General features: G+C 34.3%; 1 pseudogene; it reads right to left on the minus strand.

Annotated features, from left to right (window-relative positions):
• Positions 1–808: 808 nt before the first annotated feature.
• On the minus strand, positions 809–2613 carry LOC103604555 (annotated as a pseudogene).
• Between the last annotated feature and the right edge of the window lie 3571 nt (positions 2614–6184).

Raw genomic sequence — 6184 nt, forward strand, 5'->3', positions numbered from 1 at the left:
CTGTAGATGCACAGAAGATAATTGATATTGCTACTTATTTCTTATTTTATTAATTTTATAAAATTTCTGTTGATTTGCCCGGATGAAAATTATCATTTTTTATTCATGTAGATTAAGGTAATAATAATAATAATAGCTAACATTTATTTTGTACCTACCATGTGAAGGCATTGTGCTTCCTTCCTTAGAATATTTTATTAATTCACACAGTAATTGTTATATCACCATTTTATAAATGAAATTAAATGATTTTCCCTAATTTGCACAAGTACAAACTAGGATTTGAACACTCCAGAACCAGCTGCTCCTCACACACATTTATTTATTTATTAATTAAAAAATTGTATTTACTTAGAAGCATTCAGAATGTCAACAAAACAACAGCAACTTTTTTTTTTCAATTACAGAGTGGTATTCAGTTAACAGAACAACAATTATTTCGTATAAGCTTCATCAGAGACAAATGAAGATGAGAAAACTACCATCCCCATATATGACTAATTTGTGCTGTGCTCTAACAGAACCTGCTTTAAATTTCCATGCCGTCCCCTATACTGTTCCAGGTAAGACTAGTGGCTATTGAAAATACCACCAGGACAAGGCTATCTAAAGACACATTCGGTAGTGTGTTAACTATACAAAAAGAGACACTGTACAGTTTTAAAACTAATCTTACACAGCCTTTTATTTCATTATTTTTTTCTTTAAAAGGAGTGAGTTGTGTACAGGGGGTTTAAATGTTTTATAGACAAGAACAGAAAAACTGCACTAGAACCAACCTTTTCTTCCTCTTCCTCCTTCCCTCCCCCTCTTCATCCTCTTCCTTCTTTTTCTTGTTTTTTTCAGCCTTGACAACTCCTTTTTTACACTGCATCAGATTTTCCTTTAGCTCAATGTGCAGCAAGATTCTTCTTGCATTTTTCCTTCAGGTTAGCAGCCTTCTTTTCCTAAGGCTGCTTATCACCTGCAGCAGTGCTGTTCCACATCTTTCCCAGTTTCTTTGCAATATTGCCAGTAGATAGGCTGGGATGTTCTTTGATTTTTGAGCGATAGGAGGCCTTTGGGATGCATTGGGATCCTTGAACTTCTTGTTTCCCTTTCGGAGGGATATAGGTTTTCATTTCTTTAGTGGGCCTTGTCCGCCTTTGCCACGGCTTCAAATTTTCCTTTCTCTTTAGCAGACATGGTCTTCCACGTCTCTGAGCACTACTTAGAAAACTCTCAGAAGCTGACCGAAGCATCTGCGTGCTCCTTCCTGTGCTCCTCCTGGCAAGATTGCACAAGAATGCATATAATGACATTTTGCCTCGCAGCTTCTTAGGATCTCCTTTGCTCGTGTTTAGTTATTTTTCCTCAGTGAGGCACAGAGTCACCTAGTTCCTGCCCAGCTCTCACTTGCCCTGGCGCTCCTCACACACATTTAAACACTATACTATAATTTGTCCTTTATTTATATTCTTATCTAGGTGCCTCTAAGAAAAAAGGTAAATTGATTTATTGGGGTTTTTAGAGCCATATTTTGCCTAGTCACGATTCTTTCTGTCCCTCATATTGTTACTTTATTTTCTATGAATAAGATCTAATGCATTTTATGTAATTTTCTTTTTTTTTCTGAGAACATAGTTGCTTATTTCTGTATTCCCAGTGTATACCACAGTTCCTGGTGAACAGTGAACCCTTAGTAAATATTTACTAAAGAGATTTGCATAACATTTTTATTTTTAAAACGGATCAAATTATACGTATAATTTTGCTAATACTTATTATCAAATTACAATTTGAGAAAATCAATCAGGAACATCTGGATTTATTGGCTTAATAACCCCATAGTATAATAGCTCAATAGAGAGTAACTATATCACATGCTACCTTTGACACCTACAGCGCATTAAGTAGACATGGTGTGCAATGGTGTATGCAGGTTTTCATGTGCATGTATATGTTTGGGTGTACACACACATGTGTACTTATCACTACCATTGTCTTGTAGTTCCCAGACATAGTTAGGTAACAAGAGGTGGTTAGTCTAGTTCTGGCCTGTATTATTTCCCATTTGGACCCAGAGAGAAAATCATTTAATTATTGCTAATTTATGTTTTCTTGCCGGGAGAATTTGTCTTGATGTACCTCTCTCATATTACCAGGGAGAAAATGCTTATCTAGATTGGTCAGGGACTGATATTAAGTCCTCCAACTTTCTTTTGGGTCAGAGTCTGAAATAGATCTAGCTTATTTGTTTATTTTCTCCTTGAGTTAGTTTTCCCGTTTTAGCAAAGTTATACAGGGCTGTACATGTATGAATATTGCTCATAGCTCCAGCCTTTGAAAATCTCATGTAACTTGTGATTTTTGTCATGCTCTTTTGGAAATATAAAGTTGTCCTTCAGTTAAAGACAAGATTATCTATTACAGTATTAATAAAATTACATCTAGAAACTCATTTAAATTAAGAGCATATAATTACCATTTTACTTCCTTAAATTAAACCAGACCAATCCATGTAAGAAAAACAATGAAATGAAACTGTGCATCACTGTTTACTTTACATGCTTCTTACCTTGCTTTTGCTGTTTGATTTGACTTCATATTTTGAAGAGGTAAATTTTTATGCATTTAGACCGTGGAGTTTTGTCAAAATTGGCTGAATGGCATACCATAAATAGCTCTTTAGAAGATGGAACTCTGCTAATCATCTGAAAGAATTAGAAGCCTGTTTTGCAATCCTGAATGAGGAGACATTTTTGAGAAATAGGATCAGTGCAGGTGTTATCACTGCTGGAGAATATACTTCCCTAGGCACTCATTAAAAGTAAAGTAGTGTAGGGAGGGCAAACCTGCAAAAAGGAGTAGAACGGTGGGAGGAAGCTTACTCAATATCGTTAACATTTATGATGATATTTGAGGCAACAATGAAGAAAGGATGGTGACAGTAGCATCACTTAAAGTGTTTTTTTCCTCCTTTCGAAAATTTTTTTCCTACAAGACTTTTTATTAATTATTACTCCACTGCAATTTTGCTTTCATTTTCAATTAAAAAGATAACATGTGATCACATAGCTTTTAAAAAATAAACAATTCAGAACAAGGTTTAAGCTATAACATTGAGTCAAAAAGCATAAATCTCAAGTATGACTGAAAAATAAAAGAAAGTATGCCTAAAGTTATAGTATTTCAATATACAGCAGAAATTATTTTATTTAATTTTAGTAAGTTTTAAATTTTATATTAGACAGGGTATCCTTGGGTATGCTGAAGGAAAAATTAAACCCTGACATCTCAGTGACTTTAAACAACAAAGGTTTTCTTCCTGCTAAGGCTATGGCACATTGTGGTTCAGTTGCTGTTCTTCACAGCTTTCCTCCAGGTAGTGGCTAAGGGGCCCAGGATTTTTCAATCTTGAAACTTTATCTTGAAGTCTATTCCAACAGAGTGGATGGAAAACCAAGAACACACAGAAGGCACAACTGCTCTTTACTGCCTCAGGCTGCAATTGACCCATCCCACATATATGGTTGATAATGGCTCATGTGACTGCCCCTGGATGCAAGGGTGTTTGTAAGGAAATGAAATAATTGGATGAATGTATAGCATTGGTTCTGCCACATGTTTAAAAAAAGTTATGACCCCTTCTAAGTTTATATTAACAAAAACAAATACATTTAATTTAAAAAACAAAATCAATAGAATACTTCAATTTTTGGATCTGCAATCACCATATTCTGAGAATAGTCTTAAAGTTAAAATTTGGTCATAGAATCTCAGTTTTAGATCCAATACTTTTTCACCATGGATAATTTAGAAGGAACTGAGTCAAGGACTTGCTTAGCAAAGAGAAGTGGGTTCTAATTAACTATAGACAATAGCTCTGAGATAGTTGATTATATATATATATATATGTTTATATATATATGTTTATATATATACATATACACATACACAAACACACATATATATGTATACATATGTATACTCAAACGAAAATAACTCCTTAAAAAAACAATGTGGTTATATAGAGATGCAAATGTTTGAATTTCTGTGAAGCCATATGTCTGCCTGTCCATTTGTATTGAATATTTATTATTTTGCTTATTTATTCACTAATTCATTCACAAATTCAGTAAACAGTAATTGAGTCTCTAAAAATAGGCCAGACACTTTGCCAGACCTTAAGGATAAAGATGAAAGTAAACTTGTTCTCTGCCCTTAAGGAGGTTGTATTCTAGTTGCAGAGAGTTATTTCTGACTACTTAAAAAATAAAATACAAAACCAAACAAAAAAATATATAGAATTAAACAAGCAATACTGAGGTGGAAAGACTTATGTTCAAAGTGCCAATGGGTGCCGAGGTAAGAGTGCAACTAACTCTGCTTGGGAAAGAGTGAAATCAGATTACAACTTGGTGGGGGATCAACCTGTGTCTATGAATGTAAGATTGATATTTTCCAAAAAGAATTTGGAATGGTGTCTCTAAATGTATCTAGAATTGAATAGGATGATAAGTGTCTTTATAACATGTTTGAATAAAATAAGTCAACAACTCCAAAGGCAAAATTGGGAATAAATAGGTTTTCTTTCTTGCTTGGACATATGCTTCTAAGTTGTGATTGACCATGAATGTGCATACTTAGGTGTATATAAAACTTTGTATGATCTATTTGGGATATTATTTTTTAAAACCTTTTATTTTTTAAAAAAATTTTCAGGTAAAACACGAATGTATTCTCACTGAGAACACAGCAACATGGCAGTGATTTTGTAAAAGCTCATATTTTTCAGTCAATATTCCTTCAGAGAATATGAATCATGAGCATAATCAAGTTCTTCTCTAGATTTTAGTAGCATCCTGGAGCTTTTTCACAAGAGGTATTACATTTAAAAATTAGCATAAATATACACAATTATTATTTATCAATTAAAAATCTATTATAAAAATAAAAATTGTATTAGCAATAGAACTTACAGAGGATAAATAAGTTAATAGATTATATTGCTATTAGCTGAAATATACTTTTTCTACATTTTTACTCCTGAGGTTGTTTTCTTATAACCCTACTCTCTGCCCTTTCCTGCCCCCATTATTGTATGTATTCTCCTCAGAATTAAAGGATTTCCTAATATTACTGTATTTTATTCATACTATGAAAATTCTTTTTTTTTTTTTCCTTTTTGTCTTTTTTCATGTCCGGCAATGGATTGCAACCCTCAGTGTCGCGCCCGTACCGGACCGGGACCGGCAACGGGATCGCAACCCTCGGTGTTGCGCCTGCACCTCGCTCAGCCAGTGAGCGGCCGGTCTGTACGTGGGATCCGAACCCTCGGCGGGAGCGCCGCCGTGCCCCCAAGTGGCGCACTGTAGCAGTGCGCCACCGGGCCGGCCCCATACTATGAAAATTCTTATAGTCTGGATAGGCTTATTTGGGCCAGTCTATGAGGTACATGAGATAGGGCAGGTGGAGGAGACATTGTCTCTGGGAAATGACAAAGACATGAGAAATGTGACTGACATTGATGGCTAGAGCGAAGAATATCTGTTAATATGTGTCCTGAGGGCAAAAAAAGTGAGGTGACTGAATATAGTATTAGGTTGAAATAGAGAGGCTCAAGTAAGATAGAATAAAATAATGTAACCAAAGCTGGTTCTTTGAGAAGACCTATAATATTAATAAACATCTAACCAGATGGACCAGGAAGAAAAGAGAGAAAATACAAATTACAAATTAGGAATAAAGGAGATGACATCACTACAGATTCTATAGATATTAAAAATATAACTAGAGAATATGATAAACAACTTTATGCTATCAATATAGTTGACGATTTAGAGGAAATAGACAAATTTCTTAAATGACATAAACTAACAAAGGCTCACTCTAGAAAAAATAGATAACCTCAAAAGCCCTATTTCTATTAAAGAATTGAATTTGAATTTAAAAGCCTTAACACAAAGAAAACATCAGGAAGTTTGCCAAACATTTGAAGAAGGAACCATATCAATTGTACATAAACTCCCCTAGAAAACTGAAGAGGACAGAATATTCTCTAATTTATTCAATGTGTCCAACATTACCATGATAGCGAAATCAGAAAAAACTTTATGAGGATAAAAAGACAACTGCATAATCCCCCCCCAAGAACATAGATGCAAAAAATACCTCAATAAAATTTTAACAAATCAAATACAAC

The sequence above is a fragment of the Galeopterus variegatus genome, unplaced genomic scaffold, assembly GCF_000696425.1.
Source record: "Galeopterus variegatus unplaced genomic scaffold, G_variegatus-3.0.2 Scaffold5225, whole genome shotgun sequence".
Lineage (NCBI taxonomy): Eukaryota > Metazoa > Chordata > Mammalia > Dermoptera > Cynocephalidae > Galeopterus > Galeopterus variegatus.